Source organism: Hemibagrus wyckioides, linkage group LG17 (assembly GCF_019097595.1).
Source record: "Hemibagrus wyckioides isolate EC202008001 linkage group LG17, SWU_Hwy_1.0, whole genome shotgun sequence".
NCBI lineage: Eukaryota > Metazoa > Chordata > Actinopteri > Siluriformes > Bagridae > Hemibagrus > Hemibagrus wyckioides.
This window is the reverse complement of record NC_080726.1, coordinates 10,164,309-10,178,739: the sequence shown is the minus strand read 5'-3', so window position 1 is coordinate 10,178,739 and position 14,431 is coordinate 10,164,309. Positions and strand designations below refer to the sequence as shown.

General features: G+C 38.0%; 1 protein-coding gene across 5 annotated transcripts in view; it reads left to right on the top strand.

Annotated features, from left to right (window-relative positions):
- Nucleotides 1-2,505: 2,505 nt before the first annotated feature.
- arhgap35a (Rho GTPase activating protein 35a) overlaps nucleotides 2,506-14,431 on the top strand; it is a 66,519-nt gene continuing 54,593 nt past the window's right edge. For 2 of the 5 annotated variants that reach the window (XM_058414478.1, XM_058414477.1), the window contains exons 1-2: nucleotides 2,506-3,139; nucleotides 13,447-13,487. The gene's annotated coding sequence lies outside the window, so the exon portion shown is untranslated. Of the gene's footprint in view, nucleotides 3,140-7,734; nucleotides 7,891-13,446; nucleotides 13,488-14,431 lie in introns of those variants that run through there. The other 3 variants (XM_058414475.1, XM_058414476.1, XM_058414479.1) reach the window with 2 other exon arrangements.

The following is a 14,431-nucleotide window of genomic DNA, read 5'->3' as shown; positions in this document are numbered from 1 at the left end:
ACAAGTACCATTACGCCTTTAACGCCATGTAGTGACGTTGGAATGCGTAGGATCATGTGAGAGCTCAGGACGGGCAGGGTATGGGAAATGTTTGGACTTTTATTTACGTGTAAATTTTAATGATATTGTTTTCCAAGTGGACATTTTTAATTATTTTTTTATTATTGTTTTTGCGGTATTTTAAAGATATAAATACTGATCTAAAATCTAAGCGTATTAAATCATTTAAAATAATTAGATGAGGTGTGGGCGTGTTTTGGCCACTGAGACATTGTGTGGGTCTAGACAGAAAAAATATCTAGCCTATATTTATTTTTAACTTATTTCTTTTTTTAAAACAAAACCCTTTTGTCATTTCTACACGTTGTGTGGGCTGTGTAACATGAAAAAAAATATTGCAGAGCTCCTGATCTTGTGTGCCACTCTGTCAGGAATAATAATAATAATAAATAAATAAAAATCATTATAATTAATGATTAAAGTAATGAAACAAGAGCTTCAGAGTGATGGTTTTAAGATTTTCTTTTCATCAACAGCTTGTTTGGCTTCAGGCTGAGAGATTGTCCTGTTTACCATGACACGTTGTCCAGACTGGAGTTTCTGATTGCACAACTGAGAGCGTGAGGAATGCAGCGGCCCTCAGGACTGAAATATTTTAAGTAGAGAAGCAGGAGCAATGAACTCTCTTAATTTGTTGTTTTTACTGCTGAAGAGGGTGTTTTTTTGTAGACTTTTGATGCCTTAGAAGACAATTACTGTACAGCAGTAATCTTTTTGTAATGTTTTTGGTGCACAGTCTACATTATTCACATCTGAGTGTCTCCTGGCACAACGGTTTAATGGACCTTAATCATGTTGCAATGGTATCTGTGTGCTACTTATTTAATAACAATTTTTCCTAAAGGTCATTGTGTGGTCAATTTGATTTGCATAACTGTAGCTCCATTCTTCGTTCTTGAATTTTATTTATATCTAACCCACCGTTAAACACAGACCTTAGTGGAAGCAAGAATTTTTGTAAAATGAATTTAGGTGCTTTTGGTGCTTTCTTTTGTCAGACATTAAAATATTGTTTTCTATCAATTGTTGTGTGAACAAATAAATCTATCAAAGCAATCATTTCTGCCCACACACTAGCAGGTTGAATGAGGTTTTTAAAAAATGGTCATTGATTTTGTGATAAGAAATTAAGCTGTGGTTAGATGTGAAGTTTTGAAATAGCATCATTATTTATTTGTTTGTTTGTTTGTTTCATTTGTTTACCATTGCTGTTATTTCATTATATAATGTGGGTTTATGTTGTAATTCTATATGATCACTAATGGCCACTGGGGTAAAATGAATTATTACTCAGCAAGAATCCTATGGCAGCTTGAAGACTCACAGCACCGCTTCTCTCCAGTGCTCTCCAGAATGATTAATGTCCTTGGCTGTAAAACACATCTGAATTCTAAAACTTCATTTTCATAACCAACAGAGCCTTTGGGGACGATAATTCTGACCCTTGTTTTGTAGCATTGATTAAAAAAGGATTTAAGTGCTATAATAAAGGCAGATTGGGGGTCTCCCGAGACATAGTACAAGTACTCAAAACAAAAGAATGAACTAAAATCAATATAATTGCAGTATTTTAATGAAAATGTACATTGATTAAAAAAAAAAAAAACTAGACATGATATCAATGCTACAACTAAATGGCGTTATTATTATTACAACAACAACAATAATAATAATAATAATAATAATAATAATAAATAGTATACTAATCACTTTATTATATAATTAATTGGAATAAATATACCTGAAAAGTGTGTATAATGTTAAAGCTTTAATCAATGTATTTACGGCCCTGAAACATACCATATATCCACATTTCAAAGTGAAAAATACTCATTAAAGGTAACACTCCAGCAACGAGCACATTTAATACTACTACTAATATTCATTAAAAAAAAATCTAACTTCTTTTTCTTCTTACTTTCATTATTATTATTATTATTATTATTATTATTATTAACAACAACAACAATAATAACAATAATAATAATAAATAGTATACTAATCACTTTATTATGTAATTAATTGGAATAAATATACCTGAAAAGTGTGTATGATGTTAAAGCTTTAATCATTGTATTTACGGCCCTGAAACATACCATATATCTACATTTCAAAGTGAAAAATACTCATTAAAGGTAACACTCCAGCAACGAGCACATTTAATACTACTACTAATATTAATTTTTAAAAAAAATCGAATTTGTTTTTCTTCCACTTATTATTATTATTATTATTATTATTGTTGTTGTTGTTATAATAGGTTCTTCATTTCTTAGGCTTTTTTTTTTAAATATGCAGTATTTAATAGGCTTTGTGTATTTGTGTGTTGCTTTGCCACACACTGAGGCTGCGCTGTCGTTGCCTATTTTGTGTGTGTGTGTGTGTGTGTGTGTGTGTGTGTGTGTGTGTGGTTGAAGGGAGGAGAGGCTGGGAACGGGAGAGGATCCGCCATTATTGGGAAGCTGAAAAACCCCGCACTTACGCACACACACGTTCATGCGCACACACACTCCGCCAGCAATGATTGCATTGTGCGTTGCGTCAGCTCGGATGTGTTTTCTGCGGATAAAAATCTGTGCTTTCTTGCTGTAGAGTTTTATTGCACCGTCCGGCCGAGACGTTTAAGAGAGGGACACGGAAAAAAAAAGTCGGGATGTTTTTTGGGCACAACAAAGGAAATAAGAAGAAGTGGTGAAAAGAGCGTGCTGGACGCAGGGAGCGCACACACACAACCCGATACCAGTCTCTCTCTCTCTCTCTCTCTCTCTCTCTCAACGCCCCCCTCCTTTCCCAGCAGAAACACAGGGAGAGAGAGATCCGGACATTCCGGCTTGTTTTTCTTCACTGTTTGATTCGCCTGTTTTCTGTTTCACTAACAATAACAGCAACACAGGCGCAAAAAACGCGCAGAAAACTTTGTTTCATGGATTGATCATTGTGAGAAGAGTATTGTGAGACGGACAGCTACAAAGAGGGAGATAATTAAATTAAATGTGACTACGGGAGAAGTGTTATTTCTGGTGTTACTGAATCTAAACGAGAGGAAAAAGGAGTGGAGAAGACAGACAGGAATGCTGTGGTATGTACCAGTCCTTTCTTAATGTTTTATTATTATTATTTTTAATTCTGTAGAACTAACAAACAAACAAAACTCTCACCATCACAATTAATTTCTACACCAGGTTGATGTGAAGAGAAGTGGACTCGTAGTAAAGTCAATGTAGCTTTTAGTGCACAATGTTGGAAGTGTGTTATGGGCTTGGGATCCTTTTTTTCCTGGAGGCTTTGCGAGGCCCTTTAACGACATTTATGACTGTTTTACTTCCTTTCTATCTGCCTGTTAAAGTGTGGCCAGTTCTTTTGTTAGATCTGTTCGTTTGAGTGTTTAAAGAACAGCACTAGTGTTACTTTCAGTCATGGCTGTCATGTGTAGAAATGGGAGAAGGGGAGAGCCCATTGCAGTGCCATTGTTATTTCTAATGGACTCCATTCCAGATTTAGTTAGAACATTATCCAGCACTCAAAATATATGTACGTAGATAACCCAGTGCATATAGAAAGCAAAGCAGTTTCAGCCTTCATTCTTCACTTACATGATTAAATGGTTGCTTGGTTCATTTCCAGTACTGTTGTAAAGCACTTATCATATATATATTTTTTTGACCTTGTATGATTATCAGCATGTCAGAAGTTGGAAAGAGTGAATTTCGGTGCATTGAGACGATCCGAGCTGTCTGTCAATCTCAAAGGCAAACACTTTTTTTTTTTTTTTCTCTGCCAGCAAAGTTCCCCATTTTTCTCTGTACATATTTGGAAGGTTTCATTAACTTACTGTGTGAGAGCAATAAATCGAAAACGACAGGTTTTTACACTAAGAGAGTAGAAAGAATTTTCTTTGCTGGATGAGGTGTTTATGGTGCATTGCTTTCGCCAAGGTGCTCACATCTTGTGCTTACAGAGGCCAGAAAATTTTAATATCCTACTTTCGCTTCACAAGGTCACCGTCTGTTTGTCTCTTGGAAAATCTCTTGTCCTAAACATTTTAAATCACGTTGTGTTTTGCAATATGTTCTATGCACAGAGGTGTGTGTGTGTGTGTGTGTGTGTGTTTGCTCAAGTTAGTGACAGTAGCATGGCCTAGGACTTTGGATGTTGGTTAATAACTTGTATTTGGTCCAAAAGTCTTCGCCGGATGATCGAGTGTCATGTTCTTGTAAGCATTCGTGTCATTTTAAAGACTCTTTGGCCTGTGCAGTATCTAAATGTGGTTTACTGGCAGCCCTGCAACTCTGAGGGAACACAGAGAGGAGTTTTGCACGTCAAAGACTGAGGAATTTGTTGACTAGAATTAACGGAACAGAAATGAGTCCATGTTCCTCTGCTAAGGTCATGCTGTCAAAAGTTTATCAAATCAGGAATGACTGATAAGGCCGAGTGGAATGTCTGCCCAGTCAACCTTTTTTATTTTAATCCTCAAAGAGCAGTTACTATTAAGTTCATTTTTATGCAGATACTGGTAATTAGTTACTCTTCATCTGTTATTTTTTCCGAAGATAAATGTGTGCAAGTGTGTGGTGAGTCTGCTTAACCATATTCTCCCATCTGGCCAAGCTTTCATTAAACAAGAAACTGTTGTGATACTTATGTAATTGTATGAAAATACAACATAAGGTGTTAGGAATAGGTGCAATATCAGTGTGGAGAGGGAGAAAACATTCACTAGTACATTCTACTTGAAACAAATTGATGACTGGGCATTATTCAGCATGTACTCAAATATGAGTAGGAAGATGGATAAAGCAAGTATACTGCCATCTCCTTATTTATTTTCATTCTGTCAGTTTATCCACATGCACATACAAAAGCAAACATTTACCTCTAAAAACATGGGGCGGAAATTCTGTATTTTTGTCTTTATGATGATAAACCATGTGAGCAACCTCGGTTCAGGTTGGCTATTTACAGATTTGCTGTTAAAAGTAAATGTAAAAGTAAATCCTGGAATGTTAGGGAAATTCTTTGCCGTTTCAGCATTCTGTGCTGTGTTTGGTTATACAAGGTGTAGATCTGCATTACATGACCACACCCATGCTTTTGGCATGTTGTGTAGAATAGGAACAAAACAACATATGGCTGAAATGGCTAGTCTAAATTTCTCAGTAAAACTTTATGCTTGTTTTCCACTAAAATATTTCTGTCATATCATATCTTTTTATCTCTTTGGTTGGCTCTCTGCGTTACAGCAAACACACAACTTTGAGCCACGCAGGTGGAATATTAACAGCATGTTCCTGTTTTATTGTGAACGACCTTCCAGGACTGCACATAGTTTGTACACCGTGTTCATTTTCAGAAATGATTTCCCTCCCAGCTGTAGTGGCAAATAGGTTTCAACAAGGAATGTGAGTGTTTTTTAGCATTACTTCATCCACAATTGCAATCAGTGTTCTAGGAGCAGCTTTTCTCTCTGAGTGGCCAGATGAAAATGTGTGATAAAAGGAATCAGGGGCTTATGTGAGTTTAATCTCACGTTCCTCAGCTTTATCTGTATCTTGCTTACATGTATTTCTGCTTGTGTGCACTTCAGTTACCCAGACAACTCAAATTTCAGTGTTTACAACCAACTTGCTCTGGACTAGTGTTAGAGCTGCAAAGGACTTTGTCATAGTTAATCAAATATAAAGGCTTAAGGGTTTGACTTGAACGTTAATTACCGTAAACCATTTGTTGGCTCACAGATCTTTTCATTTTAGTTAAAAAATATGCCATTTGGAAGGGCAGAAGCTGCTTAGTTGTACCCATCAACTTCATAGTCTGTGAATAATCCCGTAAACCATTATTACCCTTCTGACATTTACCTGATCTAATGTCTTCCCATTTTTCAGAGTTATCTTATTGCTACTTATCTTATTACGTGCTTACTGTAGAATTATTTTGTTCTTTTGGCTGTCTGTAAACTCTTAATATCTTATAATTGCTGGAGCGGTTCGAACTTCTTTAATACCGTTTTTGATGTTGCGTCATTCTGCCTCCACGTGAGCCAAAGCCGCCTCATTCAGGTCAGGGAGTCATTCGGTTTTCATTCTGTGAAAGCAGGTGGTGGCCTGTGAATCTAGTCCATACAAGTCTTGACCGCACCCTCGCTTAGTCTTTGCCTAGTCTCAGTTTCATCCAGTGTTTAACACTCTTGTTAATAGACTTCCTTCAACATCAGACGTTCTCAAGCATATATTTTTGATATTCTTTCAAACTGTTTCTAAAAGGATTAACCTAATGTAAAATTTGACAAATTTGATTTTAATTGGCTGCTTGTGTTTGATAAAGCGAGGACCTAATTTTAGCCGCTTTCGAATGTCTACCCCAGATTACACAGCTCCTGTTCTGAATGGCTGCCTTGTTCCAGAGTGGATTACACTAGAAGGAAGTTTGCATTTTGTAATGAGGAGCTGAATTTCCATTAAGAAATCTGCTGGCATTGAATGAGTTCCCCTGACACCTCCCAATTCTTCGAATCTTTTGATAACACTTTACTACCAGGGAGTGCCTTGCAACAAGGGGATTAGAATATGAACCAACATTAACAGTCGATAATGCTCCGAAAAGGCTACCAGAAAGCTCGGAGGACACTGGAATCAATACGATGATGGTCATACGACTTTAATGGGTATCACGGCCCCAAAAGACCAGATTAGAGCTGGTGTACGCATTCACCACAAATGATCACATCTGCACTGGTCTTTTGGGGGAGGGGTAGAGGGCACTCTCTTCTAAAGAAAAGCGGCTATCCATTGTCGGAGTGTTTCAAATCGCCCGCCATCGGTCTTTGCAACAATGGAGGGCCACGTTGTTTTAAAGAATGGTGTCCATGGTGATGTTCTCGCAGGACATGTGGACGTTGTGTAGTTATGGCCTTCTTTGCCGTGCTGTGTTCCTTGTAACTTGTGTCAGCCAAGATGTAGAGACATGAACAAGCCAAAAAAACTAAAAGCACCGATGGTGCTTTAGAGGGTAGTAAAGCCAGACACTTTCTGTGTTCCCATTTCCTGAAGCTGTGCTGGTGCACTGGATTGGATAATGAGTTTTGTCAATAATCTGTCCCTTCTGCATTCATTTCATGGCACTGAGTGTGTCTCATAGTGACTCAGCATTTCACCTGCGGACAAGTGGGGCTCTAATGGGTAGAAAGTGCAAGCGTGAGTAAAAAAAAAAAAAAAAAAAAAAAGAGTACACAGAAAGTGCAGAGTGAAGGAGAAAAGGATATGTACAGGCACAGGCCAAGCCCTGGCTGCACCCCATGCAATAGAGCTCCGTTGCAGGTGTGTTGGGAATTTTGCTCACGCCAAAAATGTGATAAGGTATGAATGGACTGTTGTCATGGCCACCTCCCATTTCCGCCCTGTTCTTAGGTTATAACTGCTGTGATTTACTTAGCCTTTGTATTATTCTGTTAAACATTTAAGCTCTATAGAAAGCTGTTCAAAGGTGTTCTTGCAATGGTTTCTTTCTCTTCCTGCAATATTTTTTTCTCTTTCTTGTCCTCTTGACTTCCTCTTGTAATTTTGCTCCTGGTGGGATTTCCACCCCTCCCCTTCAATGCCACCATTTCCTCCAGGATGTCCACCAAAGATGCCCCTGGTAAGGGGAGGTTGGAGAGAGACAGTGTGGGAGATATCCTTAACATTATTGCCTATCTCTGTGCTTTATGCTTCAACATGCTACCAGCCAATGAAGACTCGAAACTAAAATGTTCCATTTTCCACAAAATGGTGATCTTTACTTCACAGGAGTCGTCGTGAAGCAGCTGGTTGTTTGGATTCTTCATCTTGTCTGGTAAAGATTCATTTCTAATCAGTAAGGAATTTGATTAGATGGAGATGAACAGTGGCTGTGCAGCATTCACATATTTACCTCTACAGTTTGATGACTTAATTGCGACTGTCACTCCCACCTGCCTGTGTGAGTGAACATGGTGGGACTGTAGTAGCGGAGTGTAATTAAAGATGGCAGGTTTAATCACTGGTAGATAGTAGGTAGTTGTATGGGGGTGAGGGAATAGACAAGAAAATTTGATGTACATGAGACCAAAGAATTTTGGAACTGTTCTGCAAGCTTCTCTCGTCCTGTGTTCACCCTTGGAAGTGACAGGCGACCATTCGTTTTTTTTCAGCGACTCTTGAAGTGAGATTTTCCTAATTTCCTAATTCGATGCAAATTATGGTAAAGCAGCAAATCCAAATGATTGCCCGATGATTAGTTTCTAACTGCAATTAATTCCCATTTACTGTTTGATGTGCAAAAATAGAAGAAAAACTTGTCATGTATGCCATGTATGACTTCCAATTAAATGGGTAGAGAAACCTAATGGAAAAAAAAAATAAAGCTTGTTAGTAATTAGCAAGGATTGTTGGTGGCTTTTGTGGGTGTAGTTAGCTTGTTTTGAAGCCCAGCATGTACCATGTGTTCAAGGATTTATTTTTCACACTGATTAGTACATTATTTAATTTGTTTGTAACTAGTTAGCTTAAGAAAGTATAGTGAGCTGTTTCAGTTTCTCATTGAGATGAACACAACAGAAATGCTGGACAGCTGTGGTGGTTGACATGAGAGACTTGCTGCTTTGAATGCAGGGTCAGTCTATGCATCCTTTTCCAGTCCTCGGACCAATGTGGTGGGCTTTAACACTGCCAGTGCCTTCAAAGTCAACCATAAGGGTGGGGCGATTGCATCAGCATGGTATTAAAAACAACCTCTTTCCTGTGATCACAGCTAAATCAAATAAGGAGTAGGAAGGATCCCTATATGGAATTGTTTATATACATTTCAGTCTACTTTGAATGAAAGTTTCCTGAAGAGACTGCAGTCAGCGTGCAATTGTCACTTCTGGTTGCTATCACATAAGAGAGACATTTTTGACCAATTTCTTATCTTGCGCCTGTCCAGGCCGATGGTCGATGACTAAGCACGGTTGTGTGTAAGGGTGCCGGGCACGGCTGCATCGATCCACTCTGCAATGGCTTGTCAGCCTGGCACCATATAGCTAATGAGGTACTCGCTGTCGTGGGCAATCTGGGAAGGCAGCCATGAAACCGAGAGGCACAGTGGCAAGGGAAGATGAATTGGCTTCATATAGGGCAAAGTGTCAAGTACTGTCCATACTGGCAAAAAGCTTTCTTCTTTTCTCTTTTTTTATAATTCTCTTTCTTCCAACAGGGCAGGAGGAAATAGATTCCTGTTTATTTAGTTACACCTCCATTAGCTGCTAAAATCTTATCTTTTCCATCGGGCTTGAATTTGCTTCTCTTGCATGGCTGTATCCTGCCCCAGTGACTTGTCCAGATACTGTATGTCCTTTGTTTTTGTTTTTTTTAAATTTATTTAATTTTTTTTTTTTTTTTTTTTTATAACAGCAGTTTGTGTGACCTGTGTGACTTTATAGACCAGTACAGCAAAATGCTATTACGAAAGGGAAAACAACCCAAACACCTAGTAGGTTTTATTGAAGCTGTATAAATACTGGTGGCTGTGGGCAATGGATTGTGTTACTGTGCAGGATTAAAAATTGAACATAAAAACCTACTTGTTACTTAAGGATTTACAATTTACTCATTAAGCTAATGAAAAAGTTTGAAAGTGTACTTTCTTTCACTTTTCTAAAACTTTATAGCAAATGAAGAAATTACATATTATTTGTACAAGAATCACTACCCAATCTTCACTATTTATGTGTAATGTGCAAACATCTTGCTGAAAAAATGTACGAAGGAAAATCTCAACATGTCGATTATCTTATCTTCTGTTTAAAGTCCTAACGATCACAGGAGGAGCATGTCTGTAAAAGAAATATAACTTAAAACAAAAAGATGACATCAAATGATGAACTTATTGCTAATAACTGCAGTGTGAATGTCATGGTTATGTTTAAAAAAAAAAAAGCAACAATGAATAGATCAATATGAAAAATATATCACTAGACAAGACTTTTCTACACTTCATCACCCACATCATGATGTACAGGTTCATTAATATAATTATAGCCAATAAAATTGTAGTGTTGTGTTTTTAAAAACCCTGTGTATAACTTAGTGCAGTGATATTTCTGTTCAATGGCTGCAAAGTACATTTACACTGCAAAGGAGAAAATAAACAGATGATACAAGATTAAAAAATCCAAAATTTCAACATCTAATCAAAATAAGTGTGTGGACTTGTTATAAAAATAACAAATGATAAAAATATAATAACCCAGAAAAGTGTATTGTGACATAATATATTACACTATTGTGATTATTTCATCATATTACTCAGCAATAAACTTTATCTTTTGTGCTTCCTGTTCATTCCACACTTGACAATACTCCAGCAGCTGGTTTTAAGTTTCTTGCCAGGACAGACAGGAAGCATAATCATTTGGAGGCTTTTATTGCTGTATGATCAGGGAAGTGGTTGTTGCTATTAGACGTGCTGGTATCCAAGATATTCAGAAAAATGCTCATCTAAACTTATATCAAGAGGAACTTTGGTTATTATCTAGCTAAGGCTGTGGCACACCACACGGACTACATTTTGTTTCTTTATTATGTACAAAAGTGTTGTGAAGAAAAAAAATGAGCCTTGAAAATGGCAAGGAGTAGTTTTGAAGATAATTGTGCAGTTATTGTTGATGTTAGAATGTCAGTGGAGGAAATCTTGCATCTTCTCTGAAGACTCTAAACCTAAAGCAGTTGCAGATATACTTCTGAAAAATGCATGAACTATGTGCAATGCATGTAAATTTCTTTTCCGACGCTTGGAAAAAGCTTTAAAAAAAAAAAAGAAAAGAAAAGAAAAAGCTTCAGTTCTGCATGCTTTGAAATCAGTTGTGTTAATATTCAGTGACCCGATGTTACCTGTATCTTTTCTGTTCGCTTGCCTTGCTTAGTTCAGTGTTTGCTATCTTATATAAATCTATTTATAAATTTTTTATAAATTTTTTTTATAAATTTTTATAAATCTAAATTATCAAAAAGTTTTAAAAAGTAAGCTAAAGATCAAACTCAGGACTAAACCCAAACCTTAAATATATGCACCATATGTCTCATGAGATAAGATTAAGTCAAGTAGAGGAATTAAATAAAAGTTGGCTTCATTTCTAATTTAATAACAGTTTGGTGTGTCGGGAGGAAGAACTGAAGTGTTTTATCATGTAGGGAAGAAAGAAAACACATGAAACATGTCAGCGCTGGAATGCAGATTGACCGGTAGTGCCTTTTGAGTGTTCATGCTTCTCACTGGTTTTGTCTTCTATGCTGTCAGTTTGATGCTGCAGCTTGCCAGTTGTGTGTTGACAAAACAGGGCCAAGTCAGAGGAGTTACAGTACAGCAGTTTAGGAGTCATGTTGTCTTCATGTAGTTTTCTTCTCACAGTGATTGTGAGTAGCCTTTCAGTGACCCAAAGATCTGCTGATGTTTAGTAATGTGAACTTTCTCTCTGTCGCTCTCTCACACACACACACACACACACACACACACACATACACACACTAATCTCACACACTTCCTGTAGTCTTCCATAGTGTAGGCCTTGCTGCTCAGCAGATCCTGGAATTCAGGCTTGTGAGGTCAAAGGTGACGGTTGTGTCCGCACTGGACCTGTAGTTATTCTGAAGGCGGGTAGCCGTCCTGGGATTAGGGCCGAACAGGAGGAAATAAACATGGTGTACTGGATTTGTTGGGGCTTTTTCCACATCACTGTAAAAACCCAGGCATAAATCTCTGGTTTTGGGTTTGGATCTTGATGGGACTTTTGTTTGCCGGAAAGCTGGATTCCCAGAGGTACTTACTCGGCTTTAAAAATGGCTCCCAGTTTGTGTCCTATTCTGGCTCCTTTGACCGTGCAGCTGTAGCTTTTTTTCACCCTGATTTGCCACTTCTGCTCTGCTGTTTTGTTCATTTATTTATTTATTAATTTATTTATACATTTCTGTCAGATTCTGCTGCCTTTATCAGGTCTGGGTCTGAGTCACTGTTAGATATACCCTCCTCTTGTGTTACTTGACATACACTAGTAAATAAAGCATAGTAAAAGCTCGCAGATTGGCATGACGGGTCTTTATACTGTGCTGTGGAGGAATGTAGAAAACAGCAGACTGAGGGAGACGGAGGAAGAGAATGATACCGTGACAGACTACAAGGTTCTCTGCTGGTGCCAGTAGTCTGCTGCCTGAAGCAATGAAAGCATGTACGTTTCCACCGCTGGACTTCACAGCACTATGAAAAAACATCACCCTTCTCTCAAAACAGAAGCGCTACAACTTCCCTACTAGAGTCAGATTGTTAAATTTAGGACGTACGCTGTGCGTCTGCTTTTATTGTTACCCATTTTCAGCAGTTCCCTTTCATCTGTGGGTCAATAATGTTCATAGCAGAGCAATATTCCGCTGAATGATATTGTGCTTTGTGTGAACAAAAACAAAGCTTTAACGCTGTTTGTTCGATGATGACTATGACGTGCACCGATGTTGGAAGCCTGACATTTTGACACATAAAAGATCAATACAAGCCTTGCTAAAGCTCGCAAGTGACTATGACTCTCATATTTGAGGTCTGTTCACTGATTTGACAAACTGACAAAGCCCTGATTTATAAAAGTGTAAATTATTAGAGTCCCTCCTTTAGATGTGTCCACTTGTTTGTTTTCATGCTTTAAGGCATTTTTTTTAGGCTGACAACCAGATTTAAACGCTTATCCAAGGCCTAAACCTCTAGATGTGTACATTTTCATGTTGATTTGTGTGTTTCTGGCGGTTACTATGTTGGCTGACAGGACTAACCGGTTCCAAAACAGCCAACGTGCTGTCGGTTCAACGTGATGTCAGCAGGCACTGTGCTGTTGTACTAAAGGCGGTGGTTAAAGCCGTTCTGCTGTTAACACCCACCTTAGAGAACCCTACAGGAATTTCACCTGCTTTTGCAAACAGGCTAAGCCGAAACTGCCTGCAAAACCCGTGAAGAAAGAGCGTTGTCACTTACCAGGACAAAAAGAATTAAGCTGCCTGTGTTTAGGCAAAGAAGAAATGGCATGAGACGGAAGCTCTGGGAAGCAAGGTGCGTCGTTTATCACTGCCCATTAAATTTGGGCTAATTACAGATCTGTACACAGCGAGAATCCGTTCGCTTGTCTGTGTTTACACATTGAAAAATCACCTTTGCGTAATAATCTGCTTATCATTAGCATCCTGGCTGTCACCTGTACACTGCTAAACAATAGCTGCTTTGTTTTTATAAACATTCCAGTACGCAAAATCATGTTTCCTCAAAGGGAAACAATTCTCAGAAGCTAATTCTAACTGTGCTAAAATGATGTGATAATGTCATCTTTAAGTATTTTATCACGCTTTGTTTTCTCAGAGACGTTAACACAAGCCATTATAATACCTGAAATTCTAAGCGTGAGTATATTTTTATATTCATTATAACATAGATACAGTGCTAAAAATTACTACTCTGAACTGCTACAAATAATACATTTTGTACTAGACAAAATATTCCAGTTGACAACCATTTCTTTGAAGGGCCTTTTTTCCTGACACTAATGCTAATATGATGAGCTTTAGCATTTTTTGGCACTCCACTGGTCTCAGAGACACAAGCCCGTTAACGTGTGTTTAGGATTCAGGGGACGTGAAAAGGGACAACTTGCACATATGTATTTGTACACGTTTATACAATGCAGTGGGATCAAAATCTTTAGCAGGATGATGGATAATTATTCTATGTGGGTTTAAAGCCACGTTAAGCTACTTAATTAGCCATAATCTATAGACTTCGTCTGAGGCGAGGCTAATGAACTTAAACATACAGAATTTGTTCCACCGTGTGGGATCGGCCGTGTCTGAAATGACTCTATGTGCATCTACATGTTGTATGATTTTATGACAGCTGCAACAGAAAGAAAGGATTTTGGGGCTCTCTTTACTACAGAAATTGAAGCTCATCTCACTGATGCAGAATACGTTTTGGCAGCTCTAACTGTGTGGCAGAGAAACCAATCTGTTTTCCACAGCGCATCTTAACCAACGATTGTTGTATACTGTCCCACGCTTTTCCCTCCCTCCAGTTCTAATCATGTTATTTGCATTAGGTTCATGTATTTCTATTTAAAAATGCAGATTCACACTGCAGACTTTAAAACTCAGGCACAAACCTGTGACGACAGAATAAATAGCGTTAATTACAGTTATTAGGCATTAAATGGTGCCTGATTCTTCATTCTGAACAGACTTTAGAGATTCGGGAGGGAAGAGATGGGAAGATCACATGCCTTCGATGTGGATCAGTTTAAATATGTTACTCATAGTGCGATGGAAGTGCCTTTTCCATTTAAATTAGATAG